Source organism: Macaca nemestrina, chromosome 17, assembly GCF_043159975.1.
Source record: "Macaca nemestrina isolate mMacNem1 chromosome 17, mMacNem.hap1, whole genome shotgun sequence".
NCBI lineage: Eukaryota > Metazoa > Chordata > Mammalia > Primates > Cercopithecidae > Macaca > Macaca nemestrina.
Window position 1 is genome coordinate 55,345,991 of NC_092141.1, and position 21,963 is coordinate 55,367,953.

The window sequence follows — 21,963 nt, forward strand, 5'->3', positions numbered from 1 at the left end:
CCAGGCTGGAGTACAGTGGCAGAATCTCGGCTCACTGCAACATCCACCTCCCAGGTTCAAGTGATTCTCCTGCCTCAGCCTCTGGAGTAGTGGGATTACAAGTGTACACCACAATGCTTGGCTAATTTTTATATTTTTAGTAGAGATGGGGTTTCACTATGTTGGCCAGGCTGGTCTCAAACTCCTGACCTCAGGTAATCTGCCTGCCTTGGCCTCCCTAAGTGCTTGGGTTAAAGGCCCGAGCCACCCGCACCTGGCCATTACTGTATTTCTTACTATGACTTCTCTTAGCTCCCTCAACCCATGCACATGCTTCTAATAGGTATTTCCCTAGGAGTCTCATCAGATTTAAACTTCTTTGATCATTTTTTCAGCCTCAACTAGCTATTTGCAAGCATATTTCTCCTAGTGACTGTTTAAAAATGTAATGTCCAGTAGAATACCAGATGATAAGAATGGATTAGCTGGTGGAGCAGGGAGCATTACAAATGTGTTTTGCTGAGGAGTGTTAAAAGAAAAAACTTCAGTTGAATTAAATTTAAAGGAGTTTAATTGAGCCATGAACAATACATTGATAGGGTAGCCTGCTGAGCCCAAATAGGCTCAAAGACTCCAGTGCGGCCACGTGGTGGAAGATTTATGGACAGGAAAAGGAAAGTGAGGTATAGAAAACAGAAGTGAGGTAGATAAATTGCTGGATTGGTTACAGCTCATTGTTTGCCATATTTGAACATGGTTGGAATAGTTGGCTATTTGGTCAAAACTCGGTGATTGGCACAAGTGTAGGCAACAGTCTGTTTATACCTCTGCTTGTTATGGTTCACAATGTACAGAAAAGCCCTTAGGTAAAACTTAAAATATGTAAGGATGCAGCTTTAGGCTAAACTTAATTTAAGAGGAGGAAGAAGGAGTCAGAGAAATGAGTTCCATTGATGCTGTTTATTTTAACAGTAAGTACAAAGAGTCTGAAAATTCCAAAAACACTATTCTTTTCAACACAGCAAGTTTCTCTCCCTTCTTTGTCTAACCCTCTAAAATCCAGAAATCCAAACTTTTCACATCCCTGGTGATTCGACTAGCTATGATTGACAAGCCAGCTTACTTTTGCATTTGTACTTCAGTTTCATCTGCATTGGAAACATAGTTTGATTAAAGGCCATATTTCCATGAATCTTTTTGTTTTCGTAAAAATTCAAATATGCACAGGTAACCAAATCTCTTTCTTTTTTTCTAGATCTGAACATTTAAGATCTAGAACTTTTTCATCCAAGAAGTATTTAAAATCAAACATGTTAACAAGTTTTAAAAACCTGTCTTGATTCTTAAGGAAATCAACAGTCTTAATAATCTCTCTAGAATTTAGATGTGCAAGTCCAACTCTGAGTTTTAACCAAGAATATTTTAAACTATAGCACCTTTGGCCTACACCATAATAAGGCAAAAGCAAGGTGCAAAGTCTCATTCCTTTCACAAACTATATAACCTTTTAAATGTGCACTAGGATTCTTAATATTAAAATTATAGGAATTCAAATATTCAGCCTTTTCTAGTGAGGTGAGTGAGGGGAGAGTTCATTCAACAAAAGAAATTTATGGTAATTTATATACTCTTTGACTTTTGAAAAGGTAGCACTTTGAGCACTCTGCCAATGCAAATTTATGACATTTGCTTCAACTATGGAGTTTGCCTTTCTCTAGGTTTAGCTTTGATCTGAGTTGATATTAACTGAAAGTTCTTCCTATAAGAGATATATGCTCATCTGGGTGAGCACTCACAATGAATCATCCCAGACAAGCTTTTCATAGGTTGAGTGAAATCTGCTAACAATGGAATATCACAGGAATAAGAGGATGGGTTCTGGAATCAGAAGCAATAGATTTGAGTACAAGCCCTACCGTTTCTCTATTGGTAGTGAAGAGAAATCATAGTAGTCATAGTGAAGTACTAGATTTGATGAGAAGCCCTACTGGCATTGGGCAAGATAATTTCAATACAGCCAGTTTCTTCATCTTAAAGCAGTAAGCACTAAAATATATACTGTATAGGGTAATTAAAAGTATTAAATATATGTCTGTCTTGTGGTAAACGTAGAAAATGTCATATATTTTTAATCTAGCATTTAAGAAAGTGCCTAATACATTAGATGCTCAACATATGCTGTAAAAATAAAATGACCTAACACTCATTGACAGCTTACTACAAGCCAGACAATTCTAAGCATTATATAATGGATAACATTTAATTAATTGAACGAACTAAAGTGTATTAATCTATATTAATAAGACATTCTTCATATAAGTGAATTAATTGTAACCTAAGATCTGCGAGATTTCAGGAATCTATGGATGGTTTCCAAGAGAATTATTAAAACCTTGATATTTCTGCAGTTTTCAGTTTAAATATATTTATATGCATTTATTAGAAAGAAAAGACGGAAAACAAAGAGATTCTCAAAGTTCTGTAAACCTCAAAGTAGATAAGAGTCATTGATACAGATGATTACTTTGATAGCCTCTGCCAAGTGTGTGACACAAGTTGAGTGAAGTTCAGAAAGTGGTTAATTAACTCCTGAGCATTACTAGTATTGCAGTTTCTGTAATTACCACTATAAAACATTTTAACTTATCCCTGAAGATTTTTCTCTCATTTTAAATAGGTTATAGCCACCCAAGTGTGTATTTCCCACATCTACTACTAGTATCTGTGTAAACTGGGGGCTGTTGGGAAGAAAAGCGGAAGAAATATTGTATTTTCCTTACATTTACATTAAGAATGAAAAGTTGTGTGAAATACTATGGTAGGTCCATTTAATGGATTTTCCAGTCTAATTTTTCATCTATGACCCTTGTTCTAAGGAGCATTTGGGGGAAGAACTTAGTGTTTGCTCACACTGGGTTTTGTAACTGACACAGTTCAAGTCATACAGTAACTCAAGTCATATATAGTAGCTGAAGAAATATTTATTGAAGAAATGGGCAACTTCATAAAGTCTGAAATTTTACTAATCCCAGGTAAATATCTATATCAACATATATAATTCCATTTCATATAAAGTGATAGACCAAAGATTTACACAACTCTGTACTTGGCATGCTGCTGATAATAACCAATGCCAGCTGAAGAGAATTAAAATGGAATTTTAAAGTTTAACTTTTCTATGTATGTATGATATGTATGATATTAAATGGATAGTTACAATTTTACTTTTCTACATATGCATGAATATAAATATATCAGATATTTATATTAAAATCTCTAAGTGGCTGATTTTCCACTAGATCCCCCATACCCATGAAAGCTGTCTATTGTTCATTCCTGACTATGTTCATTTAAAAAATAAACGAATAATCTATACTAAAAGGTTTTTTAAAAGTAAAAATCATTTGAAATCCAACTACCCTCATATGGCCCCTATTAGCATTTTTAAAAATTGAGATATAATTCACATGCCAAAAACTTAACCCATTTAATGTATCTAATTCAGTGGTTTTTAGTATACTTATAAAGATGTGTTACCATCATGATTATACAGTTCCAGAACATTCTCATCACTCCTCCCCAAAATCCATGTATCCATTAATTGTCACTCCCTCATCCCCCTTCCCCCAGACTCTAGCAAACATTAATCTCTCTTTATGGATTTGCTTATTTTGGACATTTCATATAATTGAAATTGTAAAATATATGGCCTTTTGTTTCTGGCTTTTTTCTCTTCGTATAATGTTTGAAGATTCATCCATGTTGAGGTATTCTATTAACATTTAAGTGACACATTTTGAAGGCATCTCTCTGAACTTAGCTATATCCCGTTTAAGAAATGCAGCTAGCAAGCAGAGTTGTGTTCAATTTTGCCCATGTGTTAGACAAGACAAAATAGGGTATTGTAAATGTGAATGAATAAAATAACATGTTTACCCATTCTACCCTTACAATTTAAGAAAGTATTAAAGAAATATGGAAACTGTAAAACATATTGAGTGGTATATGTCATCTACTTAGCTATGGCCCAGAGGGCTTGGTGAGTTTACCAGGTCACTCTCTCAGGTTTTTCGTTTGTTCATTCGTTTGTTTGTTTGTTTGTTTTTGGCTCAGAAACCTAATTTAGTCTTCTCATGAAGAGTAGACTTGTTTCCCAATCAAAGTCTCATATTAAACTGAGCTCATAGGATTTATGTATTGAGACATAATGAAAACATATTGATTTATAATACAAAAAATTGTCCAAAAGTTCATATGATTGACACATTTTCTCATCGTAGACATATCTATGTGAAAATCCAAATTATGTTCAAAATATTGCTTAAAGACAGAATAGAAAAATTAGATAATTTGATTGTTTAATAGCTTAATACACTCATCTCACTAAAAAGAATTTTAGGTCGTAGTTATTTCTGACTGCTGCAACAAATAGCAATAAACCGGGTGGCTTAGAGAAGAAACATTTATTTCTCACAGTTCTGGGTGCTGTGCAGTCGAAGATCAAAGTGTCAGGTAGTCTGGTGTCTAGTGAGAGCACTCTTCCCAGTATGTAGATAAATGGCTCTCCTGTCATTGTATCCTGGCATGGGAATGAGCAGAGAGAGATCCCCTGTGTTCTCTTCTTTTTATAGGGGCATTAATCCTGTTTAAGAGGGTTCCAGCCGCATTACCTAATTACCTCCCAAAGGCCTCACCTATAATGCCATCACATTGGGGATTAGGCTTCAGTGTATAAATTTTGGGAGGGAGACACAGACATTCAGTTTACAGCACCTTAATTGTAAAATTTGCTAACTAAAGTTTTATCTTCTCCTAGGTGGATTTGGGGTGGACAATGGCATATTTATTTCTATGTTGCTTCCTTTGAGGCAAGTTAGCCTTCTCTTCAGATTGAAAATTAAAAAAAAATAGAATCCATCATCCATTTTTGGAAAGTCTCTGACCTGTGAGTCTCTTTGTCTCTTTAAATTATATTTTCATATCTTTACGTTTGCTAACTGCCTGTTGCATAACAGAGTACAATCTTAAGTTCTTAAGACGGCATCTTTCTACAACTTCCAAGTTCCATATCTACAACAGAAAACTGTCCCAAGGTGAAAAATTCAAAACAGTAATTGCAAAATATTGTTCTTCCAATTATAACATATTTGAGGCTGCTGAAAGAAAAGGTACATGTTTGAGAAATAGTGTAAAAGATCTGAAATAAACATCTGTGTTGGTACTGGTGTCATTGCTGTATTTAGAGCTTATGACACATTTTTATTTTGACTGTAGAATGTGTTAAATGACACAAGTTGTCTCAGAAGTTGGTTGACTCAGAGTAGACACTTATAAGAATTTGTTGTTGTTCTTAGAGACAGGTGACATTTTTTGCTAGGGCCACCTTTAATCCCGTTGACTTTTACCAATCCACTGATCTTGTTTGATTGGATCTGTCTGCTAGTGAGGACTAAGTTTCAATCAAATCTCTTCCTGTAGCACCAAGCCCAGGGAGATGATGAATAAATGAATCTGTAACCAAATCATTATACATGTGAGATGTCCACAAATAAATGAACCCTCTGCCTCTCCCTTCCCCTCTCTTCCTTTCCTTCACCTTCTTCTTCTCCTCATTTTCCTTTTCCTGTTCTGCTTCTACTTCTCAGTGAAGAAATCCTATTTATCTCTTGGCCAATAAGGTTTTTATGAAGGAACTCTGTTTTCCAGTCTGATCTGGGAAAGGTGAGTTTCCTAGTATTCAAGTAAAAAAGAAGTTAGTAGATATTCTATGCTAGGCTTCAACAAAATAATAAAATGATTAAATATAAAAATTACACAGAATAATCATCAGTCTCTAAGAATGCATGTTATGATTATTCACACACTAATATCAGCACCTTTTTGATTATAGTATGGAAATCCTTATTCAAACTTACCTCTGATAAGTAGAATAGTGATCAACAGGACACTTAATTCCCAATTGTGGGCCAGGCGCAGTGGCTTATGCCTGTAAACCCAGCACTTTGGGAGGCCAAGGTGGGTGGATCACGATGTCAGCAAATTGAGACTATGCTGACCAACATGGTGAAACCCTGTATCTACTAAAACACAAAAAATTAGCCAGGTGTGGTGGCACATGCCTGTAGTCCCAGCTGCTCAGGAGGCTGAGCCAGGGGAATCGCTTAAACCTGGGAGGTGGAGGTTGCAGTGAGCTGAGATTGCACCACTGCACTCCAACCTGGCGACAGAGCAAGACTCCGTCTCAAAAAATATATATATATATATAATATAAAATAGATAATATATAAGATCTTATATATTATATAATACATATGAATGTATATATTACATATGAATGTACATATTATATACATGAATGTATATATTATAATGAATATATAAGATATTATATAGTATATATAAGTATATAAGATTAATACTATATATTATTTTATATATATATATCTGTTCAGTTCTTCTGAGATAAAGTGTTCAGAATAAAGAGCATGTCTGTTTATTTTACTTTAAGTAAAATAAGAACTTAAGTTCTGTGATACATGTGCAGAACGTGTAGGTTTGTTACATAGGTATACATGTGCCATAGTGGTTTGCTGCACCTATCAATCCATCATGCATTAGGTATTTGTCCTAATGCTCTCCTTCCCCTGCCTCCTACTCACCGACAGGCCCCTGTGTGTGATCTTCCCCTCCCTGTTTCCATGTGTTCTCATTGTTCAACTCCCACTTATGAATGAGAACATGTGGTGTTTGGTTTTCTGTTCCTGTGTTAGTTTGCTGTGGATGACGGCTTCCAGCATCATCCATATGCCTGCAAAAACATGAACTCATTTTTTTATGCCTGAATAATATTCCATAGTGTATAGGTGCCACATTCCAGTCTATCGTCAATAGACATTTGGGTTGGTTCCAAGTCTTTGCTATTATAAATAGTGCTGAAATAAACATATGTGTGCATGCGTCTTTATAGCAAAATGATTTATAATCCTTTGGGTATACACGCAGTAATGGAATTGCTGGGTCAAGTGGTATTTCTGGTTCCACATCCTTAAAGAATTGCCATACTGTGTTACACAATGATTAAACTAATTTACACTCCCACGAACAATGTAAAGTGTTCCTATTTCTCCACAGCCTTGCCAGCCTCTGTTGTTTGATGATTTTTTAATAATCGCCATTCTAACTGGCATGAGATAGTATCTCATTGTGGTTTTGATTTACATTTCTCTAATGACCAGCGATGATGAGCTTTTTTTCATATGTTTGTTGGCTGCATAAATGTCTTCTTTTGAGAAGTGTCTATTCATATCCTTTGCCCACTTTTTGATAGGGATTTTTGTTTTTTTCTTGTAAATTTATTTAAGTTCCTTGTAGATTCTGGATATTAGACCTCTGTTAAATGAGCAGATTGTAAAATTTTTCTCCCATTCTGTAGGTTGCCTGTTCACTCTAATGATAGTTTCCTTGGCTGTACAGGAGCTCTTTAGTATAACAAAATCCCATTTCTCAATTTGGCTTTTGTTGCAATTGGTTTTGGTGTTTTAGTCATGAAGTTTTTGCCCATACCTGTGTCCTGAATGGTATTGCCAAGGTTTTCTTCTAGAGTTTTTTATGGTTTTAGGTCTTACATTTAAACCTTTAATCCATCTTGAGTTAACGTTTGTATAAGGTGTAACGAAGGGGTCCTGTTTCTGTTTTCTGCTTATGGCTAGCCAGTTTTTATTAGCATCATTTATTAAATAGGGAATCCTTTCTCCATTTGTTGTTTTTGCCAGGTGGGTTGAAGATCGGATGGTGGTAGATGTGTGCTGTTATTTCTGAGGTCTCCAGTCTGTTCTGTTTTGGTACCAGTACCAGGCTGTTTTGGTTACCGTAGCCTTGTAGTATACTTTGAAGTCAGATAGCATGATGCCTCCAGCTTTGTTCTTTTTGCTTAGGATTATCTTGGCTATATGGGATCTTTTTTGGTTTCATATAAAATTTAAAGTAGTTTTTCTAGTTCTGCAAAGAAAGTCAATAGTAACTTGATAGGAACAGCATTGAATCTATAAATTACTTTGGGCAGTATGGCCATTTTCAAGATATTGATTCTTCCTATCTATAAGTATGCAAATTTTTTTCATTTGTTTGTGTCCTCTTTTATTTCCTTGAGCAGTGGTTTCTAGTTCTCCTTAAAGAGGTCCTTCATTTCCCTTGTAAGTTGTAACTGCAGGGAATGGAACAGAAGGATATCCCTGTTGGAAGACAAAGTAGGCTGATATTTATATGAAACTACAAAAACCCTATACAACTAACAATCTATAAAAATTGGGGTAAAAGAACCACCAAAAATCAGATAGCACTTTTCTCATCTGCCCATGGATGCCTGAAATATATTTTCTAGAAGAAATCAAGTTTTATTCCATAATTAGAAATAAGACTTAAATTTCTCTTCCAGCTATTAAGGAGTAAGGAAATAAACTTACTCTTTCTGTTCTGCAATTAGAAAACGAGGCAAATATATGAAACAATTGTCTTCAGACATAGAACAACAGACATTTTAAGAGATAGGTCCCTGAGAGGGAGGACATAAGAAGGTGGGGTCTGTGATTGTCCTAACCTACTACCTGGAGTTTTCTGGGCACAGCACAGGGAGGGGGAAGACTTTATAGCTTGGTGGCCTTGCTGGACTAAGAAAACAAAATTTGGAGTTGGAGGAGGCTAAAGAAACAGAGTTTGTGGGTGAAATAACCAGATAAAAAGTGCTAGCGATGCCCAGAGGGAAAGATAGAGGGGAGACAGAGAGAGAGAGAGAATTGGAGATCCATGGAGGATTCCCCTTGAGGCTTTGTCTGAATACCAATGTACACGTGTGAGTGGAACAGTCCCAGAGCTCACACAGAGATGGGAAAATTTCCTATTCTCATCATCCAAAGTGGAAAGAACTTCTAATCCTAATATATGGAATGTCAGACAGAGTTCTCATAAGGATATTGCTTAGTAATAGGGTTAAATTAGCCACGGACTAAGAACTGCTCTGGAGCTGCTCTAACGGAGCTGAAAACAATCCTCCAAATGATCCAGCAGATTGGAAATAATTGCCTTCCAGAAAGGAAAACGGCACGCGCGCGCACACACACACACATATATACACAAGCAAATATGTATATATTTATACATATACGCTATAACTATATATATTTTAAACTCAGCACCCAAAATGTAAAATTCACAATATGTGCATTCAACCAAAAGTTACCAGCATTAAAATAAGTAAAAAAATATAATTCATAAACAAAAGAAAAATCCATCAATGGAAACAGATCCAGAAATGACACAGTTAATAGAATTAGCAAGTAAAGCCATTAAAATAACTGCCAAATTAGTAATTCAATTCTAGTAGGCCTTAACACAGTCTAAAAATAAAGTTGTAGGTTACAACAACTGTAGACTTCATAAAGCTGCCAGCATCATCAGGGCAAGAAATATCAAGGTGGATAAGAGAAACTGACCCTAACCCAGAAAATATAGAGGATATCAGGCATGAGTATGCTTACTCTCTCTCAGTGCCATACAGTCAAAAAACCACATCCTTCTTCTTTCTTCATCGAAAGATGGGAATGGGGAGGCCACTGGAGAGATTTATATCTCAAAGACTGAATACTACCCAATAGGGACTATTACAGTTTTGGATCTGATGAAACATTAAATTCTATTAGATACTTACTACCTTCCTTAATCCAACTCAAGCTACTTAGTGCATGGGGGTTATAAGAATGACCAGCTTAGTTACAGACAATAAAGGAGCTGTATTTTCTGGGCACATTCTGGTTATTTTGTGACTCTGGCAGCAGAAGCCACTCTGTTTCTCTTTAATATTATCAACTTTGTTCAGATCATTTCTTTGCTTTGATGTTTTGTTAGTGGAACCTCTTTGAAATTTTTTCCACTTTGTTTCAGATTAATTTATATTCTCCTCAGATGTACAGTTGTAAGATTGAGTATTACTCTCTATTCACTTTCTTGTAACTTCAGTGTGTCACGGGAGGCCATGTTGTTAAGGGGAAGAAAGAACAAGAGGTGGACCCTGATATTTTGTGAAACATTCTATACCTCAGTTCAGTCTTTGTCACTCTGCAGTTGTGGGTTTACTTTACTTCAGGAGGCAGGACTAGTTGGGCTTCTGATAGCTTATCACTTCAAAATGGTTTCTAGAAAAATGGTGGGCATTTGTTTTTCCTATTTCTTGTATTCCTTTGAAATTGATGGCCAGTACTTTGTATTCTCATAGTTTTTTATTATTATTATTTGGACTGTGGGAAACTTGATTAGAATCTCCTGTTTCTTTCTTTGGTTATCACTTTCCTAAATTAATGGCATAAGGTTGAATTCCTTTTCTTGTTTCATGGCTACTAGTAAATAACTTTGCTGAATTTAACTATTTTTATTTATTTTTAAATATAATTATTAAGCTTTATCCTTATATCTTTACCTACAATCCATATTCTGCCATCTTTAATTAAATATAAGAAAACTAAGAGTTCTTCTAGTATATTTTTCACACAATCCAAATTTGTGTGTGTGATAGGTGTTCATGTGTATCCAGCATCTGCTTTAACACATCACATGCCTATCTGCTCTTTGCTGGATAAAACAGAACATCAGAAATTTTTTTTTCAAATATTGAGATTGATGTGTACCCCTCAAACCTTCCTACACTGTTGATCTGGCAGCGAGAATTTCAAGCCAGTGGTTATTAGCTTTTCTATACTAGTCTTATTTTTATACCTTGTGGTTACACAGTGAGTCGACTCCAATTTCCAAAAGATCTATTTTTCATTTATTTAAAAATTAGAGAGGTATAGTTACTTTTAAAAATAAATATAAGAATACAACTATATGCTTTCCGCAGGAAACTTACTTTAGATTGAAGGACACGAACAGTTTGAAAGTGAAAAGATAGACAGGGGTGAGCTGGGCATGGGGAGATGCTGGTCAAAGGGTACAAAACTGTAGTTATGTAGGATATATGATGAATAAGTCTCTAGAGATCCAATGTACAGCATGATGACTAGTTAATACTATTGCATTGCGTAATGGACATCTGCCAAGAGTAGATTTCAGGAGCTCTTATCACATACACGACTTAAAGAAAAAGAAAGATAACAATATGAGGGGATGGATATGTTAATTTGCTTGACCATAGTAATCATTTCACAATGCATATGTATATTAAAATATCATGCTGTACACCTTAAATATGTATAAAAATACTTAGAAATAAACTTAACTAAGAAGGCAAAAACCTTATACATCAAAACTGTAAGATATTACTGAAAAAAATGAAAGAAGACACAAATAAATGAAAACATAACCTATGTTCATAGTTTGGAAAACATAATACTGTTAAAACATCATTACTACCCAAGGTGATTTACAGATTCAATGCAATCCTTATCAAAATTCCAATGGCTTTTTTTTCAGGAAATGAAAAATCCATCCTAAAATTCATATGGAATCTCAAAGGACCCTGAATAGCCAAAACAGTCTTGAAAAAGAACAAACATATAGGTCTCACACATTCTAATTTCAAAGCTTACTATCAAGCTGTGATCATACAAATACTGTTTTACTGGCATTAAAAAGAGACATAAAGACCAATGGAACAGAATAATTAACCCAGAAATAAACCCTTGTGTATATGGCTAAATAATTTTTAACAGCAGTGCTAAGACCAGTCACTGAAGAATGGACAAAGACATATTGTTGGTGCAACTGCATATACACATGAAGAAAAAGGAAGAGAAAGAGAAGGGCAGAAGAAAGGTGAGGGAGGAGTAAGAGAAGAAAAAAGAGGAGGAAGAAGATGGTGGTGGCGGCTCTTACCTTATACCTTATTTTAAAAAATACTCAAAATTAATCAAAGACCTAAACTGAATAAAACAAGGGAAAACTTCATAACATTGAATTGGGCAACTAATTTTTAAAATATGATACCAAATGTACAGTTGACTAAAAACAAAATAGATAAGTTGAACTTCCTCAAAATTAAAAACATTTGTGTATCAAAGGGCAATACCACTAGAGTGAAAAGTTAACCCATGGAACTGTGGAAAATATTTGCAAATTGTACATCTGATAAGGAATTGATATTCGGCAAAGAACTTGAATAGACATTTGTTTTAAAAAATATGCAAATGTCCAATAAGTACATGAAAAGATGCTTAACATTACTAATAATTAGGAACTCCAAACTGAAGCACATGGCATAGGACTTCACAACCATTAGGATTACTATTATCAAAAAATTAAAATAACAGGTGCTTGTGTGGATATGAAGAAACTGCAGTGCTTGCGTGTTGTTGGTGGGAATGGAAAACATTATGGCACTTCATCAAAAAATTAGAGATAAAATTATCATATGATACAGTTCCACTTCTGAGTGCATACCCAAAATAACTGAAAGCAGAACTCAAACAGATATTTGCACACCCATGTATATGGAGCATTATTCACAATAGCCAAAAAGTGGGGGCACTCCCCATGTCCATCAATGGATGAATGGATACATAAAATATGGTATGTGCATAGAATGGAATATTATTCAGCCTTAAAAAGGCAGGAAATTGTTACATGTGCTTCAACTGGGCTCAATATTGAAGATTTTTTGCCAAGTGAAATAAATCAGTAACCAACAGAAAAATATTGTATGATTATACTTGTATTAGGTACCTAGAAGAGTCAAATTCATAGAGACAAAAAGTAGAATGGTGACTTCCAGGGTCTGGGGATACAAATGAATGGAGAGTTAGTGTTCAATGGGTACAGGATTTCAGTTGAAGAAGATAAAAGAGGTGTAGATATGAACGTTGATGATGGTTATTATGGTTGCAAAACAATGTGAATTTATTTAATGCAATTGAACTGTACACTTAAAAACAGTAGAAATAGTAAATTTCATGTTTTGTATGCTTTACCACAATTTTTGTAAAACAGTGGTAAGAAAATCTATGTAACTGGGCATGTTTCCTTTTCTACCCCAGGTTTGACTTGAAATCTAGTTGGATTATTAAAAATAAAATTTATTTCAAGGATCTTGATGAGTTAACTTTTTAGCAAGATCCTTCTACTTTGGTTTTGATTTCTAATTGTCACATTTTGTATAATCTTTTGTTAGATCCTCCCATGACCATTGTTATAAGTTACATTATAAATCCAAAATAAGCACAAAATATGGTTTACTTTTTTTATTTCATAAGAATGTGCAGAGCAGTTCTTCAGTGCGAACTTCATTCATATTGTTAGCCACAGAAAATGTTTTGAGTCACAGTAAGTTGATTGAATTTTATATAAAGCTTCCCAAATTTCAAAAAATGAGAAAGGAAAACAATTCCCTCCTCTTTCAGCTAATAAAACCACTGTATATATCCGTTCACACTTTCTTTTATCAATGCAGGTTACATTGCCATAATCATACTTGTTAAAATAAATATCTTATTTTTTGTCATTTGGCATTATTTCACAGATAGTTTTCTGTACTTTTAATAAGCTTTTCAGTTTACTATCATCCATAGTAAATCCGCATTTATTTCTGCCATGTAGAATTATTACAATTTTCCTAATTCTGCCCTTAATTTTAGACATGCTGTCTGTTAGACATAATGTTAAATATTTATGCCTTAGAGAAGGCTTTTTGTTTATACTGGATTGCCTTAAGATAGATTTTTCCGAGTGAAAATATTTGGTTAACATGTGAAATGTTTACTGGCCTCTGATAGCTATCAAAGTGCCTTCTAAAACAGTTGTGAAGTAAGGCTTTTTACCCACGTGTTGAAGATGGGATGGAACAAGAATGGGCATACCAGCTCAAGATGCTGCAAAGTACTCTGAGTGGGATCTGATAATAGGAAATCCTCTGCCATTGACATATTTCTAATATAAAATCATGTCAGAGCCAGGCAGAAGTCTATTCATTTAAACAACAACTGAAAGTCATTCTCTCATTACCTTTGTCATTTCTTTTTCTATCAACAAACATTAGCTGAAAAAGTACTGTGCTATGGGGCTATAGCAATAAACCAGACAGAACACTGTCTTAAAGGAATTTACATTATGCAAAAAAAAATGCACAGTTACCTATGTAGACAGTGTTCCTGGCTATAAGGAAAGTGTTGAAGTATTGGCACGGGATTTCTGAGGCAAGAATGAATCCTTATAGCTGACAGAAAATGGAAAAGTTGTCCTGAAACAATATTCTCAATGGGCCTTCAGAAGGGATAGGATTGGACATTGGGAAAAAGAGTGGACAAAGATTTTGGGCTGGCAAAACTGGAGAGCAAAATCAAACCAAGAAGATAAGGAAATTCAAGGCATACATGAAGGATTGAGAATAGACATTACGGGAGTTTTGTAAAGTGTGATTGAAAAAGTGGTTGGAACCTATTCCATTAAGTCTCTTAAGTGCTAAAGAGTTTACATTTTATGCAAGACACAATGCATGCCTGATACTCAGGATTGGGGAGAGAGACTTAATAGAGCCTATGATTCTGGAAGTCACTTAGTGACCTGTTGTGTATGCAGGTGTATGAAGTTAGAATAGTCCTGTGGGTATTTTCACCCTTAGGACAAGAGGGGTTCTTTTGCCAGGTCCCACAGTTTAGAAAGCCACCGCCTGTCTCCAAAAAATGTATTAAAGATCTGGACATCTTTATCACTTAAATGCAGATTCTACTGTTGACAGAAAGGGACCTGTAAATGTTACTGTCTTTTTTTTTTTTTTTTTTTTTTTTTTGAGACAGAGTCTCGCTCTGTCGCCCAGGCTGGAGTGCAGTGGCCGGATCTCAGCTCACTGCAAGCTCTGCCTCCCGGGTTTAGGCCATTCTCCTGTCTCAGCCTCCCGAGTAGCTGGGACTACAGGCGCCCGCCACCTCGCCCGGCTAGTTTTTTGTATTTTTTTTAGTAGAGACAGGGTTTCACCGTGTTAGCCAGGATGCTCTCGATCTCCTGACCTCGTGATCCACCCGTCTCAGCCTCCCAAAGTGCTGGGATTACAGGCTTGAGCCACCGCGCCCGGCCCGTTACTGTTAGTTCTTATGATAAATACATTTCCAGACCTCAGGAAAACATGTATTTATCCCTTGCCTTGTGTCATCAAAACCAAAAGTGATTGTTTTGGAATACTGTAAAGATTTTTAATCCAGGCCACTACTATTACCAGAGATTGCATCACTTTTGAGTTTGAAAAGGATCTGAGCAGAAATGCTTATGTAAGAAAAAAGACAAGCAACTTGTCAAATTCGTCCTCTCACATTGCCTGTCTAGTTTTACACTTCTTTTCATGCTTTGATGCATGGCTCCAGAAATATATAAAACTAAATGTAGTATTAGCAACAGTTTTACATAGTGGCTGAGGCAGATTTTGCAGTATTACATATTTCAAATTACTTTTAAATTTGTATATAGGCAGGTATAGACGTAGTGTGTAACATGTGATACTGATTTTATTTAATTATTGTTATCCACAGTATTTCTGTTCCATAAAGTTGCCTTCAGCACTGAACAAGCCAATGCTGAATAAGGGGTCCTAGGCAAATCTGAGGTAAGGTCCTCAAGAGCCTCTGGTCACAGAATTTTCATCAACTAATCAATATATAGCCTTGTTTTATGTGCTTTTGTTTAAACACACCTTATTTAATGTATATTCTCGGTTCATTAACATTCAACTTATGGCTCAATGCACTGTAACTCATGCCTGAACAAAGTTAATCTGATACATGTATTTTCTCCTGATAGGAGCTAAGAAGGCCCATGTCGGCTTTCTTGTGTTTGGGCACTCTAGAGAGCACTCAACATTACATTTGGGGGTGGGCCATTTTAAATAGCAAAAAATCACCAACTAAAAGTACAAAATGCAAAAAATGTGGTACTACATAGATCTCCAAAAGGATTCTTATTTACGTACGAGGGCTTTAACAAGAAGGCAGAGCTTTGCTTTTTTTGAGTTCAGTTGGAAACTCGCACCTTAGGAAGCTCGCTTTTTTGTATATAGGCAAGTCTGGGAATGACCGCAAAAGCAGTGTTGATTTCAGGGCAACAGACAGATTTTAGCAAGTAGTAGAATTTGCAAACAAGGAATCTTCAAATAATGAGGATTGACTATATTTATATTCACAACTAGATGGAAATTGAGGGCTACAATTGTCAATGGTTCAGTCTAGAAAACTAAATTTTTATTTTTTTTAAGTAAATACAAATTTTAGCTTAATTAACATAATTTAAGACACTGGTATTTATTGGTGGTTTGTGTTATAATAGAATTAAGATATAAAATATGTATCTCATGTTATAATTTATATTTTGTCTTTTAATTTTAATACATTTGAATATTTAGATAAAATACATTTTAGAAGGTGTATATGAAAAATTATGAAAATACCTTAAGTTTTTCTTCATTTATTTTAACTTATTTATTTATGTATTTATTTATTTGTAAAATCTCTATAACATAGTGGATCCTCATTTCTCCATACTATTCCAATTTTAGGGCATTTTTGTGCCCCTTAAGTCATATTTTAATAAAATATATAATTAAATATGTACGCTTTGAATATAATTACATTTTTAAAAAAATTCTTATCTAACACTGAGAATGTGTTTAGTCTGAGATCAAGATTAAAATAAATAAAATCACTCAAACACACACAAAAGATGGGCCCAGAAAAAAGATTTAAAGAACTGAAGATAAATTCTTACTATTGTTAAGGTGGACATATTTAATATATTTCACTTAATAATTTGTTTGCATGATCTGTAACATTTGTTGGTGCAAAAGTAATCACAGTTTTTGCATTGTTGGTGTTTGCTATTTGATATTGAAATACATTCTTAAAAAAATGTGGCTATGCCTATCATTTTAATGGGCATTTCTTGACTTGTGTTTTTTTGCTAATGACATTACTTGCTGTTTATTTTATGCTTATTTTAGACTATTGAAACGATGTTGGACAAAAAGCAAATTCGAGCAATTTTCTTTTTTTCTTTCTTGTTTTTTTTTTTTTTTGAGATAGAGTCTAGCTCTGTCACTAGGCTGCAGTACAGTGGCTCAATCTCGGCTCACTGCAATCTCCATCTCCCTAGTTTAAGCGATTCTCCTGCCTCAGCCTCCCGAATAGCTGGGATTACAGGTGCCACCATGGCCAACTAATTTTTGTATTTTTAATAGAGATGGGGTTTCGCCACATTGGTCAGGATGGTCTTGATCTCCTGACCTCATGATCCACCCGCCCCGGCATCCCAAAGTGCTGGGATTACAGGCGTGAGCCACCATGCCCAGCTGCAATTTTCTTATTCGAGTTCAAAATGGGTCGTAAAGCAGCAGAGACAACTTGCAACATCAACAATGCATTGGCCCAGGAACTGCTAATGAACGTACAGTGCAGTGGTGGTTCAAGAAGTTTTGTAAAGGAGACAAGAGCCTTGAAGATGAGCAGCATAGTGGCCAACCATCAGAATTTGACAACAACCAGTTGAGAGCAATCATGTAAGCTGAGCTTCTTACAACGACATGAGAAGTTACCAAAGAACTCAACATCAAGCATTCTATGGTCATTTGGCATGTGGAGCAAATTGGAAAGGTGAAAAAGCTTAATAAATGGGTGTCTTGTGAGCTGAGTGAAAAATTTTAAAAATTGCTGTTTTGAAGTATTGTCTTTTCTTATTCTATGCAACAATGAACCATTTCTTGATTGGATTGTGATGTGAAATGAAAAGTGGATTTTTTATGACAACCAGCAATGACCAGCTCAGTGGTTGAGTTGAGAAGCTCCAGAACACTTCCCAAAGCCAAACTTGCACCAAAAAGGTCATGGTCACTGTTTGGTGGTCTGCTGCTGTTCTCATCCACTACAGCTCTCTGAATCCTGGCAAAACCATTACATCTGAGAAATACGCTCAGCAAATCGACGAGATGCACCAAAAACTGCAATGCTTGCAGACGGCATTGGTCAACAGAAATGGCCCAATTCTTCTCCACAACAACGCCCGACTGCACACCACAGAACCAACATTTCAAAAATTGAATAAACTGGGCGATGAAGTTTTGCCTCATCTGTTATATTCACCTGACCTCTCACCAACCGGCTACCACTTCTTCAAGCATCTCGGCAATGCTTTGCAAGGAAAACACTTCCACAACCATCAGGATGCAGAAAATGCTTTCCAAGAGTTCCTTGAATCCTGAAGTACAGATTTTCACACTACAGAAATACACAAATTTATTACTCATTGGCAAAAATGTGTTGATTTTAATGGTTCCTATTTGGATTCATAAAGATGTGTCTGAGCCTAGTTCATGGTCTGAAACCACAATTACTTTTGCACTAATCTAATAGATGTAAGGTATGTGGGTCTCCACTGGTACTCTTGTTTTGAGCCCCACAGAAGTTAACGGTGGATCTTCAGCTAGGAGAGTGGTGGTGATGGTAAACGAATAGGAGCATTCTGAATATTCACTGGTGGCTGGCACTCCCATGTACACTGACTGCTCTGCCTGACTTGTGTGGGGACCATACAAGTGGGGACAGATGAAAATCAGGAAAGTCAACTTCTGTGGAGGGAAGCTTCAAAAAAAAAAAAAGGAAGATTTGGAGGGGACGGAGAGAAGAGAGTTGAGAGAAGCTCATAAAACTGTGGAAATTAATTATAAATTTAAATGCCTCATTATTGGGATTAAAAAGGAGACAAGTTCAGAAGCTCTACTCCAATTGTGAGGGTTTATTATTTATGATGCTCTGTTTAGATTAGGAGTGCAGTGGCACAGAGCTCATTTTTATCAAATGCTAATGAGTAATAATTGCTATCATAAGTAACACTACTCTTCATAATGACACAGCAGAATACATCTTTATCACATCTATTTAGGATATTAGTGAACAGAATATAATGAGAAACAATTTTATGGTAAGACAATAACATATAAACCTTTCAAGTGAGCTATCACAATACTGATAGAAATAAAACAGTATAAATAACGGTAAAGACATTGCAGGCAGATATACGCAAGATCGAAAATACTAAGAATGTCATTTATTAATCTGAGTAATTTATTCCAACTTTGCAAGACTCAGTTTCTTCATCTGGAAAAATGGTGGTAAAAATTAAGATGTTGCAATGCTGTGAGAATCAAGTTAGGTGATGTACATAAAGCACTTGTTATAGTGCCAAGAGTAGAACGCTCAATAAATTGAGGCTCTATTAATAGTGGTGTTATTACTTTGTTAAAATAAAAATTCATTCATGTCACTCTTTTGCTCAAAAGCTTCTAAGGGTGCCCATCTCTCAAAGAGTAAATGCCAAAGTCCTAAGGATGGCCTAGGAGGTCATTTACACTCTGGCTGTCCCCTCCCCCTCATCCTTCTATTCTCTGATGGCATTTGGGGTCATCTCGTTGCATTCTTTCCTCACTCACTTCTCTGGTCACACAGGTCTCCTTGCGGTTTCTCAACAAGGTCAGACACACTCCTAGAGCAAGGCATCTGCACTTGCTATTTCTATCCTGAAATAGTCTTCTCTTCTAGACCCACAGTTCATGCTCCTTAACTTTCTTTAGCTATTTACTCACATGTCCTCTTCTCGATGAGATCTTTCAAGACCACTCTATTTAAAATTGCAATCTTCCTCCTAAAAAGTCTCTATTTCTATTGCTTGCATTATTTTTCTCAATATTTCTTATTATGCCAACTACTGTGACTCAGCTCTTATAGTATATAGCTTAAACTTCTCTCATGTGCCCCAGTGGGAACAAGACTGGACACCCTGAACCTCATATAAACCTCATTCACAAGCTTTATATGATTCTGTTTTTACTGTCTTGCATTATATTGGCAAAATTTTGGTATATGACGACTTAACTTAAAAAAATAACATTTCGTTTGCCCCTGTCTTGCTTCTTAAACTCAACCCTAATATTTTTTTTTTTTACATTTTGGTAGGACATTATTTTACCTTAAAGCTTTAAATTCAGAAGCTGTGAAGGAAACTACTATCTGTTTTCTCAATATTTCTTCTCCAGGTTTTCCCTATAGTAATAGAATTCTTATGTTGGCTCAGGGCTGCCCATGTAAAGAAAACGTGCCCCACTCTTCTTTGCTGGTAGCCATGACCAAGTGACTGAGTTTAAGTTTGGGCCAGAGAAATGTTAGTGAAAGCAGTATGTACAACTTTTTGATTTATGACCTTAGGAGGGAGGTGTCCCTGTGGGTGTGGTCGTCTTGAACTGTGCAGACAAGGGTAACACCCCCAAGATTACTGAGCAAGCATTCTGGATCCTCAACACTATAAAGTTGTCCTAACCACCCTGGGATGCCTTCCAAGGTGGTTAGATTTAAGAATGAAATTGACTTTCATCATGATGAAGCAATTTACTTGGCAGTTTCTTGTTAGACTAGTGTAGGTTCTATCCTCACAAATACAATAGAACACAATTTTAACAGCAGCTTTGTTCTGAATTATGTTGTCAAGAGTAGTGCCATCACTAAACAAAATAATGTGTGCTGCATTTATTGAGTCATACCATATGCTAGAACTCTGCTAGGCAATGATCATTTTTAACTTTCAAAGCAATCCTATAAAGTAGGTATTATTCTAGTCTTACAGATGAGGAAGCTGATGCTTTGAGAAGTTATACAGCTAGTCCACGTTTGCTTTATTAACTAATAAATCCATGAATTACTTTATCATTTCCAGAGTGTTTCTGGTTACAGAGACCTCTCTTGGCACACTACATTTCACAGAGCCTCCAAAAGAAGCAATGATGGTGCCGAGACCAAAAGAATAAGAGGAATTTGCTTTGTTAATGTGAGAGAAAAATCACATTACCAGTAGGAACATATAATGTGCACAGGCCCCGTTGCAGGAGGGACCATGGTAAGAATGAGTGGTGAAAACAAGGTTAATGTGATTTCATTTCTTTTGGATAAATGGCCAAAAGTGGGATCGTGGATTACATGATAGTTTTGTTTTTAATTTTTTGAGGAATCTTTATATCGTTTTCCATAGCAGAGTCATCATTTTGCATTTCTACCAGCAGTGTAAAAGAGTTATGATTTCTTCACATTGTCACCTATACTTATCTTTTTTATCAAAGCTATTCTAACAAATATAAAGTGATAATGTGTTTTGATTTTCATCTCCCTGATGAATAGTGAAGTCAACCATTTTTTCATATATTTGCTTCCCAATTATATGTCATATTTGGAGAAATGTCTATGCAAGTCCTCAGCCATTTTTTAATTGAAATATTAGGGCCTTTTTGCTACTGAATTGTAGAAGGTCCTTATATATTTTGAAAAACGTGTGTGTGTGTGTGTGTGTGTGTGTATGTGTGTATAAAATGGTTTTCCATCAATGGTCATATGTATGTATATATGCATATATACACACACACACACACACATATACACATATACATACACATGCGCACACACTCACACATCCCCCATATAATTCTTTCACGGGCTCAGTGAAAGGTAGCATAATGGAAGAGGGTCTCTGTAATAAGGAACACTCTAGAAATGATAAACAAATTCATAAATTTATTCATAAAGCAAACTTGGACCATGTATACAGTGAAATATTATTCAGCCTTTTAAAAGAAGGAAATCCTGCAATATATGATGAACTGGAAAAACTTTGAGGAAATTATGCTAAGTGAAATAAGCCAAGCACATATAGACAAATACATATAATTCCACTCTTATGAGGTATCTAAAATAGTTGAACTCATAGAAGCAGAGATTAGAGTGTTGGTTGCTAGGGACAGTGGGAAGGAGGAAATGAAAAGTTGCTAATGAAAAGGAAATGAAAAGGTGTAAAGTTTCAGTTATACAAGATGAATAAGTTCTAAGTTCTAGAGGCCTGTTGTACAACATTTTCCTCATAGTCAACAGTACTGTACTTTACACCTTAAAATCTATTAAGAGGTTAGATCTCTAAGTGTTCTTACCACAATAC

General features: G+C 35.6%; 1 long non-coding RNA gene across 4 annotated transcripts in view; it reads left to right on the plus strand.

The window, feature by feature from the left end:
* The window catches only part of LOC105476754 (uncharacterized), a 58,482-nt gene that overhangs the window by 29,322 nt on the left and 7,197 nt on the right, over positions 1-21,963 (plus strand). For 2 of the 4 annotated variants that reach the window (XR_011615750.1, XR_011615749.1), the window contains exons 6-7: positions 4,796-4,924; positions 15,480-15,553. This is a non-coding gene — a long non-coding RNA (uncharacterized lncRNA). The remainder of the gene's footprint in view (positions 1-4,795; positions 4,925-15,479; positions 15,554-21,963) is intronic. The other 2 variants (XR_011615752.1, XR_011615751.1) reach the window with 1 other exon arrangement.